The sequence below is a fragment of the Syngnathus leptorhynchus genome, chromosome 10 (genome assembly GCF_054491065.1).
Source record: "Syngnathus leptorhynchus isolate UIUO chromosome 10, UIUO_Slep, whole genome shotgun sequence".
NCBI lineage: Eukaryota > Metazoa > Chordata > Actinopteri > Syngnathiformes > Syngnathidae > Syngnathus > Syngnathus leptorhynchus.
The window spans coordinates 8,298,988-8,316,785 of record NC_141204.1 but is presented as its reverse complement, the minus strand read 5'-3'; the positions used below and the strand labels follow the sequence as shown (position 1 = coordinate 8,316,785).

Sequence of the window (17,798 nt, the reverse complement as noted above, 5' to 3'; positions counted from 1 at the left end):
AAGACGCATGATGATAACCTCATTTTGATTTTCTGTTTTGTTGCTGGAGTCAGTATCAGGAACTTGTGGCAAGGGGGACAAACGTATTCAAAATCTCTTAATATAATAACTGTAACTCTGCGATTGTTTCATTTGTTTGAAGACAGACTTTTTTATTTACCATGTATCCTTTTCAATGTGTAGTCATTTTATAAGGCAATCATTCATAACTTAATGTAAGTCAAAATGAACATGACACTCCTATTTATATAAGGAAGCAGAATTAAATTTCAGAAATACACAAAAATTAATAATAGACATTTATATTTTGGTAAGATGAAGAATTAATATTCAAGGGGGATGAAGGGCCTTAGCCTGACCTGATTTGTTTTGGTCTGCAATGCAAGTGTACTTGGTCATTCCACTGAGTCCATAGCATAGTGTCTAAGTACTTCTGCAGTACTTTTTAATTAATAACTAAAGAATCTGTTCATAAAAACAAACTAACTAGGTTGGTTACGGTAGGGGTTAGGGGTTACGGTAGACACTTAAGTAAGGTTACCTACGTACTTTATAGTTCCTGAAAAGCTGCAACTATATAAGTCAAAGAAACATGTTTTCATCTGCACATCTGTCTTTCTTTCATTAACTATGGTTGAATACCAATTAGTGGATTTCAAAGGATCATTGGAGCAGTTCCTTTCAACTCGTCTCGTCGCAGTGAGAGCTTTCCTGTGTAAGTCATGGGTTAGAAACGTTGTCGAGTATCTTTGAGTGCCATCAAATAAGTTATTTATTTAAAAAAAAAACATAGCTGGAGTGGTAGACTTGTCATATGTGTTCATTGAAATCAGGCAAACTGTCTTTTTTTTTTTCTAATTGTTAATTCATGTTTTCACAGTTTGGCTCTGTATTGTAGTAGTCGTATGCCTCATGCTACATTTCTTTTCAAGTATTTCTCTATTTCATCATTTTAGCCTGCATCACTGGCATCCTTTTTACCGTGAAAATGAAGTGAAACAACACCTGGTCTTAAAACAGAGCTGTCTGTCAGTTTGATACTTATGAGTCTCTTAAAAACAGAGTTCATGAACTAGCGTGGCCCTTCAGGTCCCCCGGTGACAGTTTGTTCCAGAAGTGCACGACTAAAAGGTTTGGGGAGGCAGCTTTAAGCTTTTATGGTCAGTCGAGTCTGGATGAGCCCGCCTGAGGATCTTGGAGTGGTGTGAAATCTAAGGACATAAAGTTTGAATCCCTGTTTTTATGACTAAACATAAAGTTAAAAACAAGCTTTCCATCTTGGCACCTGATTAACAATCATCCAGAGCAATTGTCTACTTGTAAACATTCATTCAACAAATCACACGTGACTATTGTTTTTGGTGAAACTTGATTGGGTGTGTTATTTTTACCTTCTTTTTTTATTCATATTAGTATTTATATGACATACTCTTATTATATTTGACAAATCCACAAATATATTGCATAAGAGACACATACGGTATGCAATTTGAGACTCAATTAAAGACAATTAGGACATTTTGTAATCTCCTGGATCTATGTCAGTCCCAAAGTATTGCCCATGCGTTTAAATTCTTATGCTATTAATCAGGCTATGCAGATAATGAATTATGACTTTATCAAATTACAGTTGTCTCTCTTTCACAGGTCTCCTGTATTTTCCATGATATAGCATTTTAAATTGACCTGAGTGAATAGTAAATGAACCCCATTCATCTTTATGACACTGCTCCGTAGTACTTTCCTCCACATTCTTTTCTGGATGACCTTGCCATGTAAAGTTTGCTCATCAACTGTTGTAAGTGAAATCATTTAATCACTTTATATTAAATCTAAAAACTATGATGATGCAATGTGAAGTGTCTAAATGTTTTGAAAGGAGATTTGGAATTGTATAGCTTTGAACTTTGCATACACACTTGCATTTGGAAGTTTGTTGGTCTTCCTTTGCTCTGTGCAGTACTTTTCCACTACCTGGGCCAGGTGGATGGGCGGAGCCTCCAGCACACCTGTTTGGCAGCCCAGTTAGCTGGCTATTTAAAAGCTGTTGCTTTTGCCAGTCATGTTTGTTGAGCCTGTGCCTGTTTTTTTGTCACAGTTATCCAAATTCTCGTAAGTAATTCTGTTTCTCTGCTTTTGCATGCAATTAAGTATAGTTTTTCCTTTCTTGTGTAGTTCGGATTTATGTTTTACTTTTGTAGTTCTTTTTATCACCTTTTAGGTTGAGTTATGTTTGCATTTTGCAATTGTCAGGTTTATTTTTGCAAAAGTGGTTTGCTTTAATTAGGTTTTGGTTCATATTATTTTGTTAGCTCATGTCCTCTATTCTGTTTTTTCATCAGCAGAGCGCTGGTATATCTCCTAAAGGGATGAGAAACACTTGGAGTTGCTGAGGTTCAATTGGGAGTGCAATTATTTTTTAATAAACAGCTACAGTATGTATATGTATATGCCACATACATATTCATGCTGTTGATAAGAAATATCCCCTTTTGAGCAGCTTGCAAATTATGAGTTATCTGCTAATTTCTCAAATGCCTCAAAGTGTTTTTGCTTATCCAGAAAATAAGAGTTTTCCACCAGCGATGCCTGTCCCGAAGGGCCCAAAAAAATCACATTTCCCCCTCGATAATTGCTATACTTGTCTTAGTTGAGTTTATCAGCTGCACAAATGCAGTCATGAGAAGGCATTTAGTTTTTAGTTTTTTTTTTAATTTTTTTAAGAAAATCGCTAAATGACTTTTTAAATGGGTTACAGAGTTTGTAAAATCCAACACTAGTTGGGGAAGTAAGCAGCGAGACAGAATACATATCAGGAAAGTTGATTTGATTTAGATCTCACCAAATATTAGTAACCAACGGTTCTGTATATTTATACGTTATTGTAAACAATATTCATCTAGAGTCTTTCTTCACAGCACTCCTATTCTCAAAGGAGTCCCGAAGGCGCTGACTAACTTGACTGAAATTACTACTGTCCGCTATAAACACTAAAATACATTCCTAAACCTCCATATTGCTCAGATGTATTAAAGCATATTTAGCATCGGTTTTAAGATTTTACATGGCACAATGTATTCAAACCTAGTTATTGCGTGCACGACATCATCCATCCATGAATTAATTAAGGCGCTCTGCTCTGATAAGTGCCAACCACGAAGAGAGTGTGCTTTGTTTCATTCTACTGCAGTGTGTACAGTTGTTAAATGAACACTGAAGGGAATTTCACTCTTGGCAATGGCCTTCACCCTCCCACTGGCTCTGGAATGCTGCTACCCTTCACAAAATAAGCACACTTAAGTGTGAATTTGACCTTTGTTGTGTATGCATCAATAACAAACATAGTTTGTTTAACAAAACAGAAAAACTTTTAATGATTTCTACTATGCAGCTAGAAACAGTCTATAAAAAGATTGGAAAAAGATAATATTTTAATGGAATTAGCAAAAATAATTGATTTCAGTTTTCATTAGTGCAGGAAAGGTAAACCATAGTTTCAGTTATCTTTTTTTAAAAGCACACTTGTTTATAATTTCTTGATAAAAATGTTTTTGTTTTTCAATTAAATTTTTTGTCATTTCATTCTTTGTTAGCCTTAATCATATTCCTTGGCGGAAATAAATGCAAAATCCATAACTGTTCTTCACGTAAGATTGATCATGGCAGCCTCCCTCTTCCTCTTTTTTTCACTGAGCAGCCAGCATTGTCTTGTTACGCACTGTGTTTGCATAAACATGATCTTACGTTTACTGGCACTGCAGTTTAACAATGGTGTTCATTGTATAGGCTTATTCACTGTGTAATTAATCATTTGCCCTTTTTGTGTAACAGGTGAGAACTTGTATTGTTTTTGGGGTTTCTTTTATAATGTGGAGGCATTTATTTTGTCAGATGGATCTGGCAGACATACAGGACATGACCATTGGCGCATTTATATATTGCAAATTAAGAAAACCAGATTGGCCAGCAGCCAGTCTATGCCATGCGACCACTTTACTTACTTACTTTTTCCTTTGTCACCCTCAAAACACAAAAATCCACATGTTAAATAATGATTTTCAAAGGGTGTATGTGATTTTGCTTGCATATTTAATAAAGGGAGGAGGCGAGGGTTTGTTACTTGGAGAGAAACTATTTTTAATCTTTGTCCTTGAGAATAATCTTGGCTGTATTCACAATGACTCACTTTATCAATGTAGTGGCAGGCTACCCCGCCTGGAGTCTGAAGGCGGCAACACCAGCGATGCTTTTCATTGCGTCAGGTGAAAGCAGACTTCACCTTCTTCTTGAAGGCCACAAGAGCACCAGAGAGATGTGCAAATGTGTACTTTCCAAGTCTTACTTTAACACGTCATCAATCTCCTCAAAGGTGAGACATCAAGATGCTGATTAGACATCCTCTAATTTTTGCAGATTTTTTATTTTTATTTTTTTAAATCAAAGTTAAACATCAGGCAGTTAAAGTACAAAGACTAGCTCTTCTTTTGTAATTTGAATTTATTTGTCATGTTTTTATTTCTGGGTACAATAAAACATTGAAGTGCATGAATTTCATTTTTTTTTAAATAAGTTGGAAAAAATCAGGGTGTTCCAAAACTGTGTATAAATATATTTAATAAACAAGAGCTAGTCATTAAGTTCATCATATCATTTTGTACAAGTGGTTTGAGGAGCACGCGCTCACAGAACCAGGTTAAAGAAGAGTGCAACACGGCCTTTAAATCAGGTCACAGTGCCTTTGGAGTAGATGGGGCTGTGCTAGCCTTTATCCCATAACAAGCACATTTCAAAGATAAGTGAGCTCAGCATGGACATCCATGTGGTCACCCTTCATGTCCCTCTCGTGATGGTTGGAAAAAAAAAAAAAAAGTCCTCAATCAAGGCAGCTGCCTCCACCCCTTAACCTTGTGGTCAAATGGACACTGGCAGGCTTCTCCATGTCCAAAGGCTCCAGTTTGAAGACTGACCCAATTATAGAGCAGTGAAGCTGCAAAGATGGATAGCAGCTCCGCCTGAGATCAAATTGTTCTTGTTCAGCCTGATTGCAGCCAGGTTGGAGTGTGGAACATCAAGCAAACAATTTCTCCATGAAAACAGTGAATCATTTACATAACGGCAACCCCCTCAAGATAGGAACGAGCTGTTATTACAGTAAAATAATCCTAGCAATGTGCTAGCAATCAGTAAATGTCACATTGAATCTCAAATATCATCTAAAGACCAAAGAGGCTTCAGAGAGAATCAATTTGACATTCACCTGATGTTTGTTTTGCTGTTGCTCTCTGCTGCTTTCATACTTGTGTGTACATGCAGAAGAGCATCTGAGATCTGTTGTCAACCAATCTAAATGTTTGTGTTTTGCACACCAATGAGCCTCATTCACAAACTGTGTGTAAAGGTCCACGTACATTCCATAATCAGAATAAGACTGTGAACATGCGGGTGAAAGAAATGCAAAATAATCAAATTACCTTTTCTGAATTTTAATGTAAAAAAAGAAATATAAAATACCCTTAAACTATGGGGAACAGATTCAGAAAATGGGAGTACCACCATCCCTCCCCCTTCACCTACGCCATGCACAGTCCTTCACTCACTAACGGCATAAATAATCAGAAAAATCACAAGTGGTTCAACAAGTGACTCATTTCCAACACTTGAGCAAGCCAAGCGGCAAAACTAACGTGCACGCCGGCTCTACATTAAACGCTAATCAAGCAGAGTGAGCCACAATCCTGGCACACTGTATTCTGTTAGAATATGCTAAGAGTGACAAACATTTTGTACCCTTGTAGGAGAAATTCTCACCTGTATAATAATGAAGCTTTATATTCCAATACATTATTCATCCATTAATCAGCACATTTCCATCTCTTTAGCTGAGAGTGTAAAGGTCACTGAGCTAATTTGAAACAAAATGATCATCTATATTTTGTCTGGTGCTATATTGTCAATTAGATTTTTAGAAAGGCTCATTTTGATGAAGTTTCTCAGGCTTGCAGCGAGTTTGCAATATTGTTGCAGAAAAGCTGTTTTTGAATAAGAAGTGCATGTTTAAAATATATATGAGCTGTGGTAAAGTGAGGGAATAAGGTCAAACCTTTGGCCCCCTTGAAGATATCTCAGAAGCAGCATTTATCTGTCCATTCCCCCCACTGCTCATGCTTATTTGAAAATTTGTGTGGAATTGTCATATTTTCTGGAGAGATTCATGTTACATCATACCCCGCATGCTATTGGCAAAAAAAATGAATCTGTTTGTACTGTCAGTGGGTCTTAGCGAGCAGCGTGTCTCCTATACTAACAGCTGAGCTTTTGTAAATGATGTGCAGCCAAGCAGGGTTATTTCCTCATACTGTATTTTATGTGCTCACACTTCAGCCTTGGTGAGAAAATGTCAGCTGAACCAATCAATTGGTAGCAATGCCTTCCATCTGTTCATTGTCTATACCGCTTTCTTTAATTGTTCATGAACCAGTGTGTAGTAGGTAGTTAAATTAAACATATGCTAAAACATTGATTGATTGATTTTAAGATGTTCCCTTATCTTTATCCTATTCCTCGCATCCATGAACAAAAAAAAAAAAAAAAAAAAAAAATGTTTTGAGAGTTGACTGTTAGATTGATTTAGGACTCCTCCGAGAATCCAAGTAGGTCTTTTCAAATTTTGATATGAAAAATTTAGTTTTGATTTATGAAAGGCTGATTTATTACCGGAAATGATAGTTTGCTAAAAGGTTTTTCAAGATATCTCTGAAAAAAAACATGTTTTCCGAGTGAAGGAGAATCAAACGTCCTCTTTCTATAGACAAAACAATTGTCCTAGTCCTGACTGTCAAACTCGAGGAACAGCAGCCATGGCTATGTATGACACAGCAGCTTTCTTCTGCCACTACAAACTAGTAATACTTTTCTTGCTTGGATGATCAATGTCAAATGATCTGTAATGGAGCACCCTGCTCTTGAACAGTGGGAATAACATGAAATACAGGGCAGTCTCCAGAATGGAAGGATGACATCAGAGTTTCAGAATATCTTATTCGCACACGGTACCATCTTAAAGCTGGAAAAATACATCGAGTTTAATTTTGAACTTAATCTACAGAAGTCAAACAGGGGGCATGCAAGAAATGATGCCCTCTTACTCAACACAAAGAGAAAGATTAGAAGTAATTAGCTTCCCCCTTCATTATTCACAATGTTTACAATGAGAAGGCCTCCACCAAAGCCCCAAGGGTGACACATGGGGGGAGGACAATGCAGATGCGCAAGGTCTGTGGGAACAATTAACCCCAACTCTCTAACACCATTATAATGCATTTAATCAGGGAAATGATGGCAGTCTTACAGCAACTACAGGAAGTACAAAAGTGCAATGAGGTGAAGAATTCATTCTTGTATATTACTTTTGTTTCTCAGTCCTTGTACATCGCAGACTTCTGACAATCAATCCAGTAGGGGGCAGGACTAGTCCCTTACAGTCTGGGTGAAAGGTGGTATTTTGACTTTTTTTTTTTTTTTTAGTTCAATCCAGAGCATTATCTCATACCATATCACTTCCGACTGTCACCATGAATAATCGCACCGCTTATCAAATATGAGATCTATCAGTTTTATTTTGGAGCAAGGCAAAGCAATAAAAATTCACGTTTCAGCTTTTTAATATGTGCATGCAATGAGGCTCGTCCGGGTGTTTTTGGCACTGTATATGTACATCACAAGGACACTTGTCAGTGCTGATTTATGATACAGACTTACACGCGCTACTGTGTAAGTCAATTGTAATCATGTACAAAGCACATCTTTACCTTTGTGCTATTGCCTTGCCACTGTCCTTTCATGCAGAGAACTGAACACTCTGACCTTTCATTTGCTCTGCTGTTGCCAGCCAACACATCCCTGCTGGCCTCCAAGGCCAACCTTCAATGTAGATAAGGCAGGCCAATTAAAATGCAGGCAAATATCTGCTTTGACTGCCCTAGTGTTTCATCATTAATATGATGGAGTCAAAACTTATCACAGCACTGTGTAATTTGTCAAATACAAGCCAGTTGTAGTGCAGTTACTGTCCTAACCAATGGAAGGGACCTTATTGGAGTTTGTCCAAAACATATTTTTCCATCTGAGAACATTTTGTGTTAAGACAAATGGCCAGTATCTCAAGATAATTATTCTTTTAATTAGTCAAGAAGGCAGAAGCTTTAGTGAGAAAGCCCAGACTTTTATCTCCCCAGTCACTTCATTCACTCTTCCCTGGAATACCAAGGTGTTCCCAGGCCAATCGGGAGAAATAGTGTTATGGGTTCTACTTGGGGCCTCCTCCTGGTGAGACGTGCCTGGACAACATTACCAGCGAGGCATCCAGGACACATCTGGATTAGCTGCCCGAGCCACCTGTCAATGAGGAGTAGACACCTCTCCACTCTGACCCCTTCCCAAATGACCAAAATTCTCACCCTATTGCGATATAATCTGTGCAGAATATAGCCATTATGAATAAGAGGGGAAGTCAAAATTTGATTTGATATACACACAAAAAAATATTATAATTGAAATGTGTGAGTACATTTGAAATGTGTTTTTGGTGTGCAATATATGTAGTTGCTACCAATCTCCATTTGACCTCAACAGTCTTGTTGCCGCCTCCAAAATCAAACTAAGATTAGTATCTGGTCGCTTGTCATTTTGTGTAAGCATCGAGAACATATAAAGCCTATTTGTGTGCACGGGGTGAATTGACCCTTGAAATTCATTTATTCATGCATTTGTGAGCGAGAGGTTCATGTTTTCCGGTTACAAACCTCTCCAGTGTCATTCCTCGATTTCTGGCTCTTGGGGCTGTAATACGACTTTGAGCACACACACCGGTTTTAACACTGGAGCTGGGCCAAATGAGCAAGGGCTGAACTAATAGCTGCCCTAGGTCTATTTCCATGTACAGTAGCCTCTCAAGGTCAAGCAGAAAGTGGCTGCTTATCTCCTCCTCGAGCATGACTGACTCCCTCCATTAATCAAGCAGTGTTAGTTACAGGGGCCTGGCTCAAGTCAAGGTTTGCGTTTGCATACAAACATATGCACATATATTTTAGCTCTTGAGACTTCAAGGTCTGCATATAGCGTTAGGTGAGTATTTAAAAAAAAAAAAAGAAAAAAAAAAAGGTGTTTGTGGCAATGAACAACAATCAGAAGGGCGCTTCAGCTTTAGAAATTCTCGATATCCTTAATGGCATCTAGCTCAAAGCTCTCAATGACAAAACTATATAAAAAAAATAAGGCAAATTGAACATTAAGGAGAAGAATAAACAAGCATTTAGTTGGTGGCATGGTTAAATTTAGGTGCATTTCAGAATAAAATCATGGATGGTGAAATATCATCTCTGCGCCATTTGCTCTCAATTGAACCCTTGAAATATAATATAATAAATGGGTTCAAAATACAAATAGTTTTTCTATCTTTGCTAGCTAGAGCAAAATTATCACTATCGCAATCTGCCAGGGTTAGAGGTGTAGCCTGATGTTTTTATTTTGTACATTTATATTTTACTGTACAGGGGATTATTTGCAGGGTAAGGACCGGCCTACAAATGACAACAATTAGCATATAAAATAATGAAATATAATGACTTCCTTGTCCTAGAATATGTGGTGCCAGCCTAGGCCATCTAGTGTGTTATAAATCAGTAGGATTTAGTATCCCCTGCTGTTCTGCGCTCTCTCACTGTAAAGTAGCAGTGAAGGTTTGCTGCTAGTATGGTGCACTGGAGCCTTGTGCAAACTCCTTTGATCGCATCTTCACAATGGCTGTCTTGTGATACTACTTTAAGCTGGCAGTGCAAATCTTGGGCTTGTGTCTGGATACAGAAAAAGAGGATGAGGTTTGAATCAGCATGGATTAGTGCAATGGCTGAGTACAACGAAAGGGCATTCACATGGACAAGGAATGTGATTCTGAATTATATATGAGACTTGGAGATGCATGTGTACTGCAGCTCTCGTGCACTGAAATCGTTATGAAAAGCGGTGCACGGTGTTGAAATGAGACATTTTGTTTGGGAGAGGAGCACAACTGACTGACCTTGGGTGTCCTTCAGGGATGTCATGGTCTTTCCTTAATGGAGTGGAGATGTCCCTGTAAAAGCTTTGCTCCACAGAGGGACAGATGGCTCATGCAGGACAGTCACTGATGCTCACTAAAGTGTTGCCCTACACAAGGAAAACTTTGAGCCACACAAATCCATGTGAGTCCAAACAACAATCAACTACTGATAATTTATCACCAAAATATCCACAGTGTTGAGCATTTGTCATGTACACACTAAGAAATAAACAGAATATGCACAATTGATTAAAAAAAAATAGTCGTTTATAGTTTGTGAACACAACACAACACAAAGTGAACATGTAAACGTCTGGTGAAAAACATTTTTTTGTGACGGTCACAGGAGAAAATTTAATATCAAATTTTCTTTTCCACTGTAATTGTGTTTGTTTTGTGGTGTGTTACTCCCAATGCTGCTTTCTCTTTAAAGTTTTGACCCTTTGTCCAATCATGCGCGGCCTTTTAGCTGCATCTGAGAACAACAAGCTGTGCATCAGGACACATCCTCAGCTGAGAGGAAAAGACCAGCTAATCTCCTCTAACACACTCTTGAAGTGCCCATGATGGACTTAATGTCTTTTTGTTTACAACTCTTATGCACATCCAGGAAGCGAGAGTGCATGTAGCTTGAGATAGGATAGCGAGACTTCCTCTTTTCCACTTTCTAGGAAGGGAGTCTGGTCAGGACCGGGATTTCCTTACCTCAGTGAGGATGTATTCTCCCGTCGGTTTTCGGATTGCTTCTCTCGTTACATAACAGCATTTTGCATGGGCTGACTGCATAGCATCAAAGCCTGGCGTTTTAGTCGCTGTTTGAACAATCTTTGGGGAATCTCACATGTCAATCAAGCAGACGTATTCCGCAGTCTCCGTACGACCAACTGCCACGTAACAGTTTATAGCCTACAGTAGCTCTGAGGACTGAAACATTCAAACACGGCTCATAAATAAAAGCAGCTCACATATACACACACCAAATTTTGTACCAGCCATTGCTGTTAGACATGCTGTTAAATCTTTGGAATTCAACAATATTGCAATATGCGATGATGGCAAATTTTAATCATCCATGCCACTAGGACAACGATTTCACAATCAACCTTAGCCATCTGTTGGGAGTTATCGTCTGTTGCATAATGACCTCCCGTTTCTTGTGCGCATTTTATTATTGTATTGTTTGGTTTAGTTTTGTTAGGTCTCTCCCTTGCGTGATAATGGCCTTAGCTGTATTGTTGAGTTCAGCAAATAAGCTCCCTGCTTGCCCTTGTTACTCACCTGGCTCTTTTCATTCGTTCATTCCTGTCGGAACACTGGGTTCAACCTGTTGTGTTGTCATCCTTGGTTAATTTCCTGCTCCACTACTTTGGCCTTACTGTCTTTGTGTAGTTTGTTTTGGAATAGATTTTGTAATAAATTACAGTTAATAGAAAATGCAATTGCTGATTCTCAGAAAAAAAAAGTACTTTTCAGAACATGAGGACACTTCAAGGTTGAGTAAAACCTTCAAAGTAGAAGACTAAATGTGTTATATTTTTGCTCGAAAGTTGATGTCAAAATGTCACACTGTGCAGTAAACTTGCTAGCACTTGAATGTCTTGTGATAAAACGCTTCTTCAAAAAATGCCCGGACAATTACTTGAAATTTTATAAGGTTGACCTTGCATTTTAATAGAAATATTAAGCTATATAAAAACATTTATTTTTAAATCTGAAAGAATTGGAAGATGACTGGCATGAATAACAAAATACTACTTTCATTTTTGTTGCATTTTCAGTGTATTTTAGTACTGTTTAGAAAAACATTTACACGTGTGAAAGCCAAATTCTACAAGATAAAGGTCCTCATGTTGCACCAACATCAGTTCACCTTATTACTTTATATATTGTATGCTCACGCTTGTTATTAGTCATAGTCGTTTGAGTCCTGGAGGCCGATGAAGGTCGGACTGCTGGTAACTTGCATTTGCTCTCACCTCTTTTGTATTGATCTGTGTTTTACACTTCTCTTTGGCTCAGTTCATTAAATTATCCTGCATTTAGCCAGCGATGCCTTCCAGTCATTTTCTAAGTGGAGACTTGCGCAGAATTGTACGTATATGCTTTGCATTTGATTTAGTAGGACCAAACGAGAGTTACTCATGATTAAATTCACAGCGGGCAGTACTGTGATGCAATTTGTTTGTGAGTTCAGATGAAGAATCTGGAGGCAAATGTTTTGATATAAATGGCGTCTAATTACACAAGCAATTGAATAAGTTACCCGTTGAACACAAATCAGAGCAATGCACTGAACCCTAGTGCTTGTGCTGAATGCTATTTACCACATTATGCATTAATGTAACGGTGCATTAAGAATCAATATATAATGTATTTTGCATTTCCTTCCGATATGCACGGTACCATATTTTAAAAAGAGATGGCATTTTGGACTGAGGCCACAGTTGGTTAAGCATTAGAACTGCAAATAGAATTTAGTATTTTGCCAAGCAAGGGCAATTATGCTAAGTGTTTGTGTAATTTCTTTGTGTTTCCAACGAAGAAGTTAATTCCATTGTTCAGCAAGAATGTTTTCTTTACGTGAAAGCACTTTTTAATACTTTCCTTGGGCTTGCCTTTTTGAACCTGCTGTAATTAGCGATACATAAATCAAAAAACTCCCCGGCGACGTGAAACCCGATCACTGCATCGTTTAAATTCCCACTTTCTATCTTAAGGGACGATGTTTTTCCATGCACATATAAAGTCCAATAGCCTTTTTTGTCCGTGTTAATCTACTTTGTAGCGTACGTTTCAGTGCCCAGTAGCTGGAAATTTCCTGAGCTGCTGCCACTGCCGTGCATGGAGGACATTTCTTTGTAGCAGCTGCCAGGGTAATTAGTTCCTCGATGAATTATGCAACAGCAAAAGTGTCAAGTAGTCTTAAAATCAGGCAGGTAGAGAGAAAGAGGATAGAAGAGAGCTGTCACACAAAGCTCATAAAACCTTGAAATACAGCAAACAATCCTGCCATTTTGGAAAGCCTTGAATGGACCAACGGAGCAAGACAACATTAAATAGCCGTGTGTACCTTACAACCGACTTGCATGTGAGGATAGACAAATATATTTCTCCTTTTAAGACGTTCACAGTTAACCTTCAACACCTCAAAAGTGGCAAAAGTGTGATAATAACCATAGAGCTGGCAATTCCTTAACAGGCAAGTGATATTTTTTCACACTGTAAGACAGGTCAGTTGTTTGAGATTTATACTATAAACTTCTTGTTTATAGTGTTGTTTGCCTTGTGTTTTATTTCAAGAATATTAAGAGTGACAGTTCCTCCAACGCTGCTTCTCTCAAGTGGATCTGATTCAATTTTTGGTTGCAACTGATACTGTTTGCACAGATAATTTGATATCACTTCAATGGCCACACAGGCGGTAAACCAGCTGGAAGTCCTGCTATAATCTTGTTATCGTCATCCAGACTGCCCTCACAAGGAAAACAACAGGATATCTCAACCTCTGGTTTGCCACAACAGACTGCTGTTTGATTCCTGTGAGCATCTGTTGTCATTCTCAGCATGTAAATGTTTTTACACACTTGCTTGGAAAGATGACAATTGTGCAAGCTGAATGAAACTACGATAACTCTCTCAACTCAGATAAAGCAATAATTTTTTTATAACTTGTACAAAATCTGCTTAATATTGAGACACACAAAAAGCAAGGCAATTTAGGCTAATAAAAATCACTAATAATGAAATGCAATGTTTTGGCTTACAAGCCTCAGTCTTTGGAGAGCGACCCTCATCGATGGTTTTCGACTATTTAATTTAGATTTGTGTAGTAAATTCACTTGTTTGAATTCCAGTTGTATTGCATGAATATCCCATTCTGAGTGGGGTCATGTATTGTCTAAAGTAAGTGAAGGCTCTCCAAAACATGCTGCACTGTCTGTCACAGTGTGACTGTCAGTCCTCTTCAACGAGGACATGCTGGAAACTACTGCAGTGTGAAGAGGTGCACTGAGGAGACACTTCAACATTACTGCACCTCCCCTTTACATAACTATCTCTCCTGTCTTTTGGAAATGTCTCAACCAGTAAAACACACACACAAAAAATTGTGAGCTCAACAATGGTGGCTGTAAAATCGATTGACAGTTTTAATCAGAACTGAACAACATTTATTATTATTTGTTTTTTTGCTTGAAATAAATGATTAATATTTTCTGTCTTCTTCTGATCACAGCCAGAGACAGTTTCTTCTTTGTCAACCTAGCGCTATGTATCTAACTGGATTGATTCTAGACGCATCTGAGTTAAATATTAATGCAAGTTTCCAGCACACGGGTTTCCACAAAACCAAGACAATAAGAAGCATGTAAACATGTTCCGGGAGCAAAGCATATAAAAAGATATCACTTTGCGGACCAGAGTTTATATTTCCACCATTTTAATATACATGTGTCAGAGTAATGTGTGTAGTATGCGTTCTGCTTGAAATGAGTACAAAAACATTAAATTTAAATAAACCGTTATTTTATATCATAACATTCATATTCTCATTTCAAAAAGAGTCTGACCAAATTCCCCTCCCTTCACTCCCACTGGATTACACTATAAGGTTAACAACATTCTAGTTCAAGATAAGTATATTCATGATTTCATTTCCATGCACGCTGCCAATTTGGACACATGAAATATTTACAAAATATATGCATCCAGCACATGGAAATGCCATTTGCATTACATACTGAACATCTCAATTGTTTGTCATACTTACTAGACAATTGTGAAACACTTACTTTTGCTTGTTCAGCAAAATGGTATCAAAGTAATTATTTTCACTGCGATATCAGCTTCTATGTGGTCAGTTGGAAGTCAATCCAAATGTCAACCAATCTCAAGATAAATATTATATCATATACTACCAGCGTCACTGAGGGACATGTTTGAATATTGATTGTGATATATTGTACATGTATGATATGCATATCTCATATCTCACTCATCTTTAGAAAAAATATCCTCAAACGTTTGACTCCAAAGTCAAAATGGGTACTTTTAATTTGGTTTAAAGCTGTTGGGTCCTAACCATATTCAGCTTTTAGCACACTTGAGAGAGTTGGCAGAATACTGAGATCTACTTCGACCCAAAATGTATGCATTAGTTAAATGGACTGCTTTAACGGAAAAGGCACTTGAATTTTCCCATGGCTAAACTTTCCAATGCTCTATCATGTTTATTTTTGCCTTTTTAAATAGCATTTCTATTTCAGGACGGAGCTTTTGGTGATGAATTCAAACATAGGACTTAAATACTTGTTCATGGCCATCCTTATACATTTTTATTAAGTTATAATCCATGTGAAACTGTGCGCAGCAAAGTTGTCAGGTCGAAACTCAAAAAATCAAAATCATTTACAAAGTGACAACCTTCATCTCAACTTTATTTTGTCATTAACGTTTTGTCAAATTATTCAGGTATTTCACTTTTGTAATGATTTCATATTTTGGCTGTTTCTCTTTTGCTGCCAATGTCATACATTTGTTTAATAAGCCTCACGGTGATTGACCTTAAAGTCACAAATCACAATAGCAAGTTCCTTTGATAACATATTGGAAAAAGCCTCTGATGTAACCAGCTGCTGGGACTGAATAAAATAAAACCCAGACCAAGAAAATATGTGGCAAAGCAGAGAGATTCAAGGTTTCAGCCTGACAGCGACAATATTTAAACTTTCATGGCCATTGTGTATTGGCGAGTTTGCTGAATGTAGTGCTGCCAAAAAACACCAACATCATTTACTGCAGTAGCATGGCTCAGGTAATGTATCTCAGGTCAGGGTGATGTGGTCGATACCTCCACAGCCCCACCGTGCTAAACCCGCCCCACCGTTGAGATATGGCCTGACATTTTGGAATGGATCATTTTCTTGAGGTATATCCCCACACAGGAAAATCTGATGCATTTAAGCTGAAGTAATGCTGTTGATATTCTCATTTGTCATTTTAGTTTCATGCACTCTTTATCATTCTATGTCAACATTGATTATTTAAGTAATATTGCAACTCATTTTTCTGTATAGACAAATTGTAGATATCAGTATAGCTAAAAAAAATCCAGTGGTGAGAAAGAAGGTCATCTTCAGTAAAAGCAGCAAACAGCAGCAGACAATTGCTGATATAAAAGCTTTAAAGGCTGCATTGTGATGGGATGATCACAACTAGAAACAGAGCTTGAAAAAACAATGCGGATAATCAAACAAATGACAAATCTTTGAATGTTTTTCTTTTTTTCTTAAACAAAGACCAAACCATTCTTAGGAATTGCATATGATAAAAATACATGCTTAGATATGCATGTATGTTGCATGTGCACAATAGTATCTCATTCACATGGTGTTATATTTACATTCTATCCTCTGTTTGCTAAGCTGATTCAATTCATCTCCACAGTTCCATGCTTTGAACATCCAACATGGGTAAACCTTGGCTGCCCTCTTCTACGAAGCTCTCATTTAGCAATCGTGCAAAAAAAGATTACCTTCTCATTTAGTCTTTGTTGGACAGACTTCCAATGGTTCACTCAGGGATCTCGTTCAGTGAGCGAAATGAGATCCAGAAAAGGCCTGAATTGCAGTGTTCGTCTAAGCTCGAGGATAATGATGCATACTGGAGCTATACCAATCGGGTACATGATAGGAGTGATGTTGTCGCTAGTGTAAATGCTTTAACTACAGGTTAAAAGGTCTCAGGTCTCTGTTTTTTCATCCCTATGGTTAAGTTCTTTCAAATATTTTTTTTTTAAATCATTTCCTTCTGTATAATAATAATCTTGCACTGTATATCATTATCTAGGCACACATTCTTCACACCATTAATTGTGTTCAGGGGTGAAGGGATCTGGAGCCTATTCTATCTTGCAGTAGACGAAAGGCAGACTACACCTCGATCATTAATTACTTTGCAGACAACCATTCAGCCTCACGTTCGCACAACTAAATGGGACAAAAAATGCCGATGCCTGCACTGAAGCAAGGTGTGTAAAACACTGCAGCTTCAGTGACTAGTGCCAATACTGTGTTTTATATTTACAATGGAACATTAAAGGGATTAGCACAATCCAATTCTGGAAAGAAATCCATTACAAAATATTTAGTTAGGAATGTACTGACACTTCCATTGCTTGAAACCTTACCATTGCTTTACTCCTTGTCATTGATCATAATTTTCTTGATTTAATGGTCTTTACACCTCCAAGATTTCGTTACAGTTTTGATATATCACAAGTGAGGTGTGTGTGTGAGTGTATATGTGTTTACATCATCACTCAAAGCATTTTTTTTCCAAAATCTGAAGCACTGTAAATAATTTCAAACCAAAGCTTCATAAGATATCAACCTCTACTCAATAGCACGTATGCGTATGGCTTTACCAGTGTGGTGCCACTAATCCAAGTGATCCATCCATTGGTGCAGCTGAATAAACTGTAAAGCCAGAGGTCAAAGTGGTGTTACACTTTTTCACCTTTCTCATCAGACAAGGGATTTTCCATCATCAGCTGAGAGCCATTAAGGCTGCTCTTGCTTAATGGACTTGTCAGGGATCCATAGGCAGACTGAAGATAAATGGTAAATACTAAAAGTGATGATGCTTTGCTGTGTGAGAACTGGGAGGGGGGGGGGGGTGTCTAGGAGGTTGTCCTTAGACCACA

At 37.8% G+C, this 17,798-nt stretch overlaps 1 protein-coding gene across 7 annotated transcripts in view; it reads left to right on the top strand.

Annotated features, from left to right (window-relative positions):
- Positions 1-2,081: 2,081 nt before the first annotated feature.
- LOC147050268 (neurexin-1a-like) overlaps positions 2,082-17,798 on the top strand; it is a 180,425-nt gene continuing 164,708 nt past the window's right edge. For 4 of the 7 annotated variants that reach the window (XM_085921531.1, XM_085921532.1, XM_085921530.1 and 1 more), the window contains exon 1: positions 2,082-2,112. The gene's annotated coding sequence lies outside the window, so the exon portion shown is untranslated. Of the gene's footprint in view, positions 2,113-3,779; positions 4,370-17,798 lie in introns of those variants that run through there. The other 3 variants (XM_085921527.1, XM_085921529.1, XM_085921533.1) reach the window with 3 other exon arrangements.